General features: G+C 49.2%; 1 long non-coding RNA gene across 1 annotated transcript; it reads right to left on the bottom strand.

Moving 5' to 3' along the window:
• Positions 1 to 6,431: 6,431 nt before the first annotated feature.
• On the bottom strand, positions 6,432 to 11,610 carry LOC148050338 (uncharacterized). Its single transcript, XR_015701250.1, has 2 exons — positions 11,492 to 11,610; positions 6,432 to 10,616 (listed from the first exon to the last, which is right to left on the bottom strand). It is a non-coding gene; the product is annotated as an uncharacterized LOC148050338 (long non-coding RNA).
• Between the last annotated feature and the right edge of the window lie 45 nt (positions 11,611 to 11,655).

Raw genomic sequence — 11,655 nt, 5'->3', positions numbered from 1 at the left:
GAGGGGGCCGCAGTGAGCTCGGGGGCCGCAGCGAGCTTGGGGACTGCAGCAAGGTCGGGGGCCGCAGCGAGCTCAGGGGCCGCAGCGAGCTCGGGGGCCGCAGCGAGCTCGGGGACCACAGCAAGCTCGGGGGCCGCAGTGAGCTCAGGCTCGGCGCCTGCCTCGCCGCTTTGAGCAAGGCTTGGCTTGCGGTGGCACCAGCTGCGCGCCTGCAGCGACCGACTGGGTCTGTGACGGCCGCAAGGCCTGCAAGGTGACAGAGGGACACCTCCCTTTCCCAGGAAACACCCCCACGTCTGCACCCACCTTCCTTACAGGATAAAATCGGTTAGGCAAGGTGAGGAGAAGTAATGTTTTCCATAGGATTTGAAGAAGATGGTAAAATGGCAAGAGAGCAGCCAGATGGCCCTTTGGTCTCAGCCAGCACGCTTCCTTCTCGTGGTTTTCTGTTCTGTTCCTCGAGCGATTGGTACCCAGCGTTTGATGGCGTATTTCATGCTCAGGCAAGGAAGGGGCCGTGCAGTTCGGAGGAGACGCGCCTGCCTGGCTTGGAGGACGATTTCGTCGCTGGTTTGGTTGGCGTCCCCCGGGCAGAGCGAGCGGCGCCGCTCCCGATGCGCCCGCGGCCCTCACCAAAGTTGTGACAACCGGCAAATGTCGCCTTTTGCTATTTGAAAAGAGCTGGGAGACTTGGCCAGCAAACTGCACGCGTGAACCGTAGGCTTGTTTTGTCTCTGTATTTTGGGAAAATATTTGGCTTAAGTATAGCCCACGTAGAAACACAGTTTGATTGTGGTGGGTATCCTTTTAAGGCATCTAATTTAGGTCACGAAGCACTTCACCCTTCATTATTTAGTGATCCAATGTTTAAAGAATTTTATTTCTAAGGGGAATTGTTCTGTCAAACAAATTCCACTTCAGTGGGGGAACAAAAAAAAAAAGCTCTGTGTTCTTTTGGGAACCTGCCAGTGCTTTCAGAGCAACGTTCCTTGCTTTTCTTTCCGTTTGTTTGTAGGGGGCTCCGTTAGAGCCGTTTTCTGAGCCATCTCCCCTCGCGCGTACAGACGTGGCTGCTGCTGCTTCCCCCCGCGCCCCAGCCGGTCCCGTGCCGCCGTCTCGGCCCCGCTTCTCCCTGCCGCCCTCCTCCTCCTCGCGCAGCGCCAGCAGCCTCTTCGGGACCGCGTTCCCGCCGGTTCCTCCCTCACAGCCCGGCCTCGCAGCCCGACGCCACAGCTCCGCGCCGCTGCCTTCTCCTACCTCCTCCTCCCCTCTGCAGCACCTCCTCTCCCGCGCCGCCTCGCTTCCAGCGGCTGGGATCGCCGCTCCGGAGGACTCGGGCTCTTTGATTCACATCTAACCGCTGCTCGGGCTGGAAAATAAATCCGAATGTCTGAATAGCCAGCTGAAGATGGAAGACAATAAATAGAGGCATCTTCATTCTTCAGGAATTCCTGGAGCTCCTCGTCCTCAGCTCCATGTGGGTTTGTTCCTTGTACAGCATCCTGGGAAGCAACAACTCCCGCTGTTTAATCCTATGTTTTAATGCCGCAGCAATGCTGAAGCGGGGCGACGGCTTGGGCTGTGAGCAGGCTAGTCCTAAAGCAAACGTCCCCAAAGGCCAATGAAGTAGCCCCCAAAAATGGGGCTTGCTTCATTTTTACACGCTCCTAAAGAGTACAAACTCACAAGTCATCAGTGCGGTGTTCCATGCGCCACTTTGCATTTTTTTTTTTTTAAGAAAAGTGTCCTTTGCCACCTAGCTGAAATCCGTCGTTCTCATCCAATCCCCGTTTCACCTCTTTTGATGGAGGTGGAGGCCCAAAGAAGCGATCGAAGGGGGATTGCCCTCAAGTACGTAGAAGAGCATGCGCTGAACAACGCATTAAATGCCCGTTTTTCTAATAAAGTTCTGTCAAGCACTAGCTCACTTTTTAAAAACATTAATTTAAAATATTAATCACTGATCTGCCGGTTCGCATGACTACACCTCATCTACTCAAAAGGCAGGCTCTGTTCAGCACCACTGTCGGTGTTGATGAGTAAAAGAAGAATGACTAACCTAGCTTGATTTTGTTTTTTAAAATGCGATTTTGAAATCCCTCTGCCATTTCTGCTGAGCCAATACCTGTTTCCATGGAAATCGCAGCATACAAAACGTTGACACATTTCAGAGCGAGCGAGCTACTTAAACATCTGCTTCCCTGGAACCACCAGCTAGACTTCAAAATAAAACTGGCTCTCACATTTGGTGGAACTGGTTTACAAGAAAAATCAAACAAAGCATCTTTAAATGTCGGCCCGGCCCGGCCCAGCTCCTTCTGAACAGCATCTCCAGGGAGCTGCGGCAGCGTGCCGCTCACCGAATTCCTGTTGCAAGGCTCCTGGTGTAAATAACGTTCGATCCACACGGCGACGCGTTGAAGGAGTCGTCTCTTGGAAAAAAGCAGCTCGTAGGACCAACAAACCTTCCCGCACCTTTTCATCCCGCTCTCGTACGCGCTCCTACGAGCTTCCCGTCACCTCGCCGTCCCGCACGGCCAAGCGCTCGGCGGCGTCCCTGGCGAGACGACGTGAGCGCGGCGAGGACGAGCGCGGGCTCCTCGCCACCGCCCCGTGAGAAAGCCCCTACTTGCAGCAGAACGCAGACCAGATTTACTTAGCAGCAGCCGCTTTAGCCAGCCAGGCACGCTGCTCTTCTCGAAGCCGCGTTAGCTGAATTTTAATACAATTCTTTAAATTGGAAGGAAAAAAGAGGGGGGGCGGGAAAAGGAGGAAAAAAAAAAGCATCAGCTGATAAAAGAGACGGAGCATACTTTATTTTGACTGTACCGAGAAACTAAAATCACTTCAGTTATCCCATTTTTGCTAGAATGATTTCCGATTAGTTCCTTCTTTTCCCTACGCTTACTTTTTAAGGCCACAAAGACTAACAGCTCCACCCTCACATAACCGGCAAACACACGCCACACTGGGTTAAATGTAGTTATTGGGAAATGGGCTTCCTACCGACTTGGGATTACAGGGAAAAAGCACTATTCAAAAGCAACACAAAAAATCTACTTACTTTATGTTTTTCCCCAATCTGCGTCCGAGCAACTGGCATTAACTTGTGAGACACCGGTGGCCAGCAGCTTCGGTCTTTCTTAGAAGCATCATGCGTTTTGGAAAGCGAAAAACGTGTCACTGTTACGAGGCTGAAGCAAACGGTCCATTTGGAGTGAAAAGGACCCTTGCTGATAAACCGTGGCGTCTGCCTCTGCCCCCAGCCCCTTACGTTAGCTCTTCCCTGCGAGAGGCCAGCGTGGCTACCGGCCACCAGGCTGGTCCCCTGAGGAGCCACAGCTCCCGGCAGCACAAGCGACCGCTCCCTCTTCCCTGGGCGCATCCAGTGCAGGCGTCTTCAACCAAGACAGAACCCTTCGGGATAAAAATTAAAACAACTTTTTAAAATTAAAGCTTGGGAATCTTATCTGGGAAAAGGGACCGAAACTGGTGCTTTATGAAAACGTTAAGCAGCAGATGACTCAACATTTCTGACCCAATTTAAGTGTTAAGAGCCGTGACTGGTGGCATTAATTATTACAACAGAAAGGTCATATACCCTCGCTTCGGAAGCTCCGCGTTCTCGCCTCTCCTGGCGCGTCGTCTACATACACAGCTCTGCGCGCAGGGATGGGAGAGGGATTATTTCCGAGCGTGCAGAATTTCAGCTGCTAATAATCTGCACAGAACGCTGAGGAAATCGGACAAGAGAGAACAAACGACGCTGGGCTGCGTCTAGCAGGCATTTTTCAAATGTGAACTATACCCCCGTGTAGAGCTGCGATTGAGCGCGCAGGAAGGACGCTTGCGTCGAGACTCACTTCTTGAGTATCTACAAAAACTGCTTTTAAAACATAAGGAACATCCTAATGTGATAAATTCGCCTTTTGTATTTATACTTTGGAAGTAGCTGCAACGACATCCGAATCGCTGTCGGGGCTAGCAGTGACCACGCACACAGTCTGAATTATCCAAATCATTTTGCAACGCATCATCGTATTGCAAAAGTTTTATTAAGGGCTAACCCAAAGACTTTATTCTCCATTTCATTCCCTACACTTCATTTTTCAATCTACTAATCAAAATCATACCAGAAGTTGTAAGGAAATGGAAAGCGAGTTATCCGGAGCGCAAAGACAGAGACACGCAGTAACCGCTGCAGCACCGAGCCGACGGCGCCTGGTACAAAGGCTTCGATTCCTACTCCCCAACTTGAGGCACTTCGCAAGGCTAAGTTGCGAAGCGCCTAGTTCTTCTGGGCTTCTTACCACAGCTCACGGAAAGGAACAGGCTCCTCCACGCGGAGTTCAACTCTCCCTCCGGCTTGCCACGGAATGCTTGAGCCAGGGCTCCTGATCCAGGCATCCAGGCTGAGTGCCTGCAGCGCGGCGGGATGAATCCGGCCACGTGAACGACCGAACCCGTTCAGATCTTGCTTTGCTAAGATCCCTTGGTTGGGCCCAGTTTCGGATCTCCTCAGTAAGGGCACCCAGCAAACCAATTTCCATCGAAGAAATGGATACGTCCTTCAAAAAGAGAGGGACAAGAAGCATTTCTCTTCTGAACACGCAGGCGTATTTCCAGGTTTTCCACGTGATTCAGCCCTCTTCTGCTTCCCTCTCGTGCCGTTCCGAAAGCCACGTGCAGCGACTACCGCTGCGCCCGCCAGCTCCCAGGAAGCAGCCTAAGCACCTACCGCATCTCCGTGCTGGCTGAAGGCGCTCTGGTGTCAACCGAGAAGCGTTAGGGTGGGGGAAGCTCGTGTTCAGGAACGCCTGCGGTAATTCCGTTGTCCGTCTCCAAAAGTTACTTGAACCCTGAAAGCCGCGTGGGTGAAATGAGGTAAAAAACTGCTGCCCAGGGTGCTGGGTGTAAAGGTACAATGACAGCCGGCCGGAGAGCAGACGTCTGGGCGTCTTCCTTCTTCAGCGACAAGAGGCAAAGCCCAGATTTTGGCATCCAGCAGAATAACGGGTAATTAAAATATAGTACAGACTGTGGCAGCAGGGTTATTGGATGAACTGCTTTGAATGTATCGTGAATTATCTGCATCCGCTTAAACGCGGTGATCTCTACCGATTTTTTAATTAACGAGTAACAACACTTTACAGCTTCAAAGCACAGTGCAGACAGAAACTCATTACCATAGAACAACTCGGGGGGGGGAAGTTTGGGAGAATACTGGATTCCTCACGCACCGAGAGCTGATACCATATCAAAGACCAAGAAAATTCCTGCAATTGTCCCATTTCCTAAAGATTTCAAACGCAAAGTTACAAGAAAACAGAACACCTATACACTTTGCATAAATAACCAAACTCTAAAAATCCCCGTTATAAAAGGCTATACTTTAACAGCACTCACAAGTCCATGTAAATGAACGCTGTGATGCCAAAAATATTTTGCCCAAGGTTAAAGTGAGAAAATACATATTCCCAAGTCATTTTTGATCAGCAAGTGATTGCGGCACTTTGTTTTTATGCCCAGCCCTGAAGAGAAATCTGACTTGAAGAGGCATTAGCATACAGATGGGATATGAACGTTCAAAGCGTATGCAACTGTTACTCCATTACAGACAGCTCAAATCAATTAGGTGGTTAAAAATCAGAGAATAAATCTTTGTTTCAGTTTAAAAGACGAGTACTCCCTTATACCTCAGAGACATACAGGAAATTCGAAGCTGGTAAAAGTTTAGCTTGTTGAGGAGGGGAAAAAAAACGCAACCAGAATTCACTTAACGTTCTCTCTGCCACTCTTGTTCTCCTTCCTCCCTCCCCTCCTCCTCGCTTCCATGTTCCTTTCTCTCTCTCTCCCCCAAAAAAAGACTAAAGAGGAAGACAATTCTCCTCTTAAGATGATTTGATTCAGTCTTCCAACCTAGTAAGTGTGAAAGGAGAGGGGTGTTTATCCTGCTTAGCGGGAAAAGCCTCAGCATAGCCATGACCACGTCAACCCCAAGCACCTCTGTAACGAACAGAAGGAAAACAATTAACAGCAAGCTGAAGACTCTGCTGCCGCGGCTGAAGGATGGCCTCAACGAGCATGAGAAACGCAGGCACCTACAACGAACAAAGAAATACCGCAGTTTATTCTAGTTCCTCCCAGCTGTCCAATTTTGCAGGTTTTCGGTACGCAGGTTTTGCTAAAGCTTTCTCAAAGTTACACGGCTCCCACGAAAGCTAAGACTCACTGAGGAACCTGTTTTAGTTTAAACATTAGGAAAACCAAACAAACTGACGGGTAGCATCTCACCAAAAGGTAAAAACCAGCTCTATAAGAAATAAAATAAAACACACCACATTTTTCAGGATTTTAAGAGCCGCAAAGAGCATTCTGTTTAAAATACTTTGAAGACTAAAGTGACAAGACGAAAACAGATACTAAATAACTAATGGTGTAAGTATTTTATTAAATGTTATCATTTTACATTTTCATATAGACAAAATCATAAACGGTGAAAAATCCAAAGCCTGCAGAACAAAGATCTCTTGTAAGCAAGTATTTTGCAGTAGAACACTAAATGTTTTCAGTGAATCACAGCATGATTTGCCTGGAAAATACACGAGGTTGACTAGACTTTACACACGGTGTCGTGCATTTCTGCTGCCGTTTAGCATTAATACATGCAGTAGACCCGCTGCATGGACAGTTTTTGAAAACTCGGTTATAAAATGCTACATAGTAAATCTCCCCCCACCCCCCAATTCAATGCATGACCCGCCAGCGGCCAAACCAATAATAAAAGAGGAAGGAGCCAGGTCTTTATCTGTCACTTTATGGTACATCCACCGATGAGGCACTGTCCTGCACACATAACCGCTCCCTGCTCACTTCAAACTCCCGTGGATTTGCCTGAACAAATACCCGTGTGGCGTGTGCTGGTGGTATGCGGAGAACTCGCCTCCGCTCCACGAGTTCACTCTTTCCCGAATATCTTACAGCAAGTAACGAATTTACATACTGGCACGTACCCCAACAAAGCATGAAAAAAGTCATTTCAACTTCCACATGCCCCAAGAAAAGCTCAAATTTTTATTTGAACTCATGACATTTTATTACCCTAAAACTGTGTTTCTCAGGTAGCAGCAATAAAATTACTGGTACACGCGGTCCGTCATTAACCTTGCTCAAAACATGGCGTGCGTTACCAACATTGGTTGCGTATCCTCAAAACAGTGAATCAACAAAACTGATTAACAGCTGTCAAAATGTTCTTACGTGTTCCCAAGGCAAAGAAATATATGTAATGGAGTGCATAAAAGGTTTTCTTGTATACAAATATATTTAATACCACCATTTTGTCTGCATATTGGAGAAAAGCTGGATCAAAAAACGCTATTTTACTTGAAGTGAGGTTTTTGAGGTCCCGAGTTCTCAGCAGAGTCCATTTCACTGTTCAACACCAGCCTCTGAACAAATTCTGTGTCGGACATCTTTCTGCTTTATCCGTATTACGGAGAATTTCAGCACGCCATAAATCTAGCTGTCAATTGCAATCGTTATTCCAGGATGTATACAGAACTTGAAGTACCCTGGGACCCGAGTATGTTAACTTTAAGTTAAACTTTAAGTAACCCGAGACCCTTCTTTGAGGAGAAAAAACAGAATACTTAATAGGATCAAAAACCTTGCTGCAATAAACTAGAAAATGTGAGATTGGGTGCTTTACATCACTGCGGAGAAACAGCACGGTGTTCTGCACTAGCTAGAGCTTTCTAGCTGACTCCAGGACTAAGGAGACCATATTTCTCTAGTACAGCAGTGGTTTAAATAAAATAGGAAAACAAAACCCCAAAACAATTGGGGACATATATACCCAGGTACAAGAACGCAGTGGAATTTTCAAGCCAGCCAGAAACAGGGCAATGACATTTATGCAAGAACGTCATGCCAATACAGAAACCGCAATACCCTAATCCCTCAACCTGTATCAAACTCTCCCCGTGTAGCCACAGCGGGACTGCTGGTATGGTTACTCTGTAGGTTAACTTCCTAAAACGAGACTTGACCGCTTGTGGCTGTGTGTTTCTATCCCTAGAGGATTGTCTCATGACAATCTTCAATGATGCACTGTGCTAGATCAAACAAAAATAAAGGTTCGTTTAGATTTGCGCTTGCCTTTGTTTCTGTGGGGGATAGAGTGCCATATGAATGCTGATTCCTGTCAGCTGAAGTGTCAGCAGCGAGAACAGCAAGTCTGTAGCTGTTCCTGGACAGACAGATTGAATCACAGACGTCTAGGCATGAAGGAGCAAGCATCGCCTGGTCGCTGCTTCTCATTTAAGTCAAGTGCATGGTTCTGTTTACCTATTAAACAAAATTTATTCCCTTCAGATAAGCAAAAGAAACAACAATTATTGGAAATAGGTAATTTAAAAAATATAAACCCCAACAAGATTTTTTTTGTTTATACAACAACGATCTCTGGGTCACGTCACAGTAGTTTTCACTTTGGCAAAATAAACTGGATTGAACTGCCGTGCACAGAGTACCAAGTGGCATCTGCAAGAAGGACGCTGAAATACTAGAGAGAACTTAAAGAAAGACCCCCCCCCCAAAAAAAATTATCTAGGGAATTAAACCTTTCCCCCCGACAAGGCAAAGCCCACAAGGCAGGATTTAGGATTTTAGCTCATGAAACAGAATTCTGAGGGATGACCCGATCCCTACACGTGGGCCCTGACACACGAAGGAGGAACTCCATCAGTGCATGACTTACAAATCTTGCTGAGAAGCGTTAGATCCAATAGCTGGAAGTTAAACTCAAGCCTGAAACAAAATACAACCTCTAACTGCAGATATTTGAAACAGCTTACCAAGAGAAACCAGTGGACTCACCGATACTTAATCTCTACAGCAAACAGGGAAGTCACTCTAAAGCACGTCATTTTAAATGAGCCTATAAACACAAAGCTAATGGATCAGCAAGACTTCGGAAAAAAAGAGCTGGGAGGAAATCATAAAATATGAAGAATGGCCTTTCCAGTGAACACTCGGAATATAACATTTCAAGAATGTGCAACATTCTGGCAACTATTCATTCTTTTTCCTTCAGTTCCTCTGTAAGGTGAGGAAAACACGCACCTAGAATATCTCAGTCTGACAGTGCCTGAAATCCACCGTTGGGGGAAAACCTGCCGCTGCCAACACACAAACCTTTTCTTTGAACCGAATACGCGTTCAAAGCTTTTAACGCTTCATGCGTACGCAGGCAGACACGGCATCATTTAGCGTTTTTACATTTTACACACAGGCAGAGCTAATGCTCTTTCCATGGCACACATTATAATGTGGGGAACAGGTTACAGCAGGTGGACCTTTGAACTTTTGCCTTCACAGCCATGCCAATTAGCAATATGACTTCACATATTCCCACCTGACACGTGGCAAAGCTCACAACCCTGCTGGTCCGATACCCTCTCCCTGACACGGCTCAGAACCAGGCAACTCGAGGACAGCACAAGACCGCTGTGGAAGACCTATTTTAATATTCTGCAACACAGAAAAGTACAGTTGTCATTCCCATAAAGATTAGTTTGAACCCTGAGTCATATGCTTTAATCTCCCTTCTGAACGTTTTTTTGGCTTTCGTTATAAAGGCACCAGACCGTTTTGGTATTCATACAAATATCTGCTTGCTTTGAATCTTGCTCAATGATTTCCTCTGGCAGCTAGTTTCATTCTAATTACATGGTTTGAAAAAGTATTTCCACCTACCATTTTTCAAAACTCCCACTTTCTAAGTATCAGTGAATGTCCTTTTGGGTTTGTACTATGAGACATCACAAATTTATCTTGCCATACTAGTTCCTCTTAATGGACTGACAAACAATCTTAATTAAGTTTTAACATGTCCAAGCTAACCTTTTTCACAGCTGATCATACAAAAAATATTCAAGTACTACGGTTAATGAGCGTGTTTAGAAATACTTCAGTGCTCTGAAGGAATAAGGCTACTTGTTCTGATGAGGACTACACTGTTTCCACTGCCTTTTTATGACCTCTTTTCTGAAGAAACCACGGTAAAATTAGCTTTATAATGGCTTCTGCTAACAAATACTAGAGTCCTGTGACAGAATTCTAAAACAAATCTTGGCCCCACAGCAGCAGATGTGGTTCAGTTTAACAAGCCAATAAATATTTTAAGTGACTAGAGAGCTGGGACTTTTATAATATGATCCAGGTTTAAAAGCCAAGAAGGGAGTCAACAGGTACTAGAAAAAGAAAACACGATATCTGCGTGGGTTTCTGCCTACTGCTAAATTGGAAAATGTGGATACAAGCCATTTTTGTAAAAACATTCCATTTTCCGCAAGACCTTGAGAGGTTATCCTAATATCGTAACACATCTTACCCTGAGAACTGAAGACTTCTGTTTAAAAAGCTTGGTGGATAAAAGTGATCAGGAATGGAAAGAAAAATTAGATCTACAAGTTCAGTAGGATGCAAATTACAAATCTAACCTCGCTACATCCTCTTATACTTCACTGCATGAGATGGTCAAGCTGCTCCGTTAAGTCATTCAAATACTAAAGCATGCAGCATCCTCAACGTTGCACACCGAAAGAGGCTGCCTTAAAAGAAAAAAAGAGAGAAAGTAGAAATAAAGCTTCACACGAGACTCCACAGGCGTCTCAAAACACAAACTCAAACCACAGAACCAGCACTGCCCTACGCCTCGCAGAAGAAGGCAGAGCTGCAGCAGCCCAGCCGGCGGCGGCTCGGGCGAGAGGGCACCGGCAACGCGCGGAGCCGGCAGCCCGCCGTACACGGCCAGGCTGCCCGGCCCAGGGGAGCTTTTCAGGCTGCCAGGAGGGAAGCGAGGCCGCCAACCCCCCGGGCAGGGGAGGGGGCGGCCGGAGCGGCGAGGACCGGGGGCGGCCTCCCCCGGGGCCGCGGCCCCGCCGGGCTCCCGCCCGCCCCTCCGGCTGCAGCGCTGGCCGCGCACCGGCCGCGGCGAACTCGCCTCGGCCCTTCCCGCCGCGCCGCCTCCTCCCCGGGGAGCGCAGGAAAACGCTACTCCCGCCCGCAACCGCGCCGCCGCTCCGCTCCGCGGGGAAACACTCCCGCCCGGCCGCAGCGGCTTCCCCGAGCGGCGCCCGGCCCCAGCAGCTTCCCCGAGCGGCGCCCGGCCCCAGCGGGAGAGGTCTGGCCCGGCGCGCCCGCCTCCTCCGCGGGGGGAGAACCGAGCCGGACCGCGGGCGGCCAGCCCGGGCGCCCTGCGGCTCGCTGCCGGCCGCTCCCCGGCCGGCGGGGCCCCGGGGGCCGCCGCGACCCGCTCCCGCAGCCGCGCACCCCTCGGTGGCGGCCGCCGGCGGCGCGCTCCCCCCTCGCCTCAGCTCAGGGCGCGGCGGGGCCGCGGCCGCCGCCCCCCCTCACGGCTCTGCCGCCCCTCGGGCGCTCGCGCCGCCGCCCCGCGCCTCTCCTCACAGCTCGCCCCTCGCCTCACCTCGGGGCGCGGCGGGCGGCCCGGCCCGGCGCCAAGAGAGTGAGGCAGCCTCGGCTCCGGCGCCTCAGGCGCAGCCTCCCCGCCCCTTGGCGGCGGCTCCCGGCCCGGGGAAGCGGCGGCCGGGCCCTCACCCGCACCCCCGCCGCGCCGCGGCCCGTCGTTCT

The sequence above is a fragment of the Nipponia nippon genome, unplaced genomic scaffold (assembly GCF_047370975.1).
Source record: "Nipponia nippon isolate SJK-2023a ecotype South Korea unplaced genomic scaffold, ASM4737097v1 scaffold_9, whole genome shotgun sequence".
NCBI lineage: Eukaryota > Metazoa > Chordata > Aves > Pelecaniformes > Threskiornithidae > Nipponia > Nipponia nippon.
The sequence above is the reverse complement of the archived record's forward strand: the minus strand, read 5'-3'. Positions and strand labels throughout refer to the sequence as shown.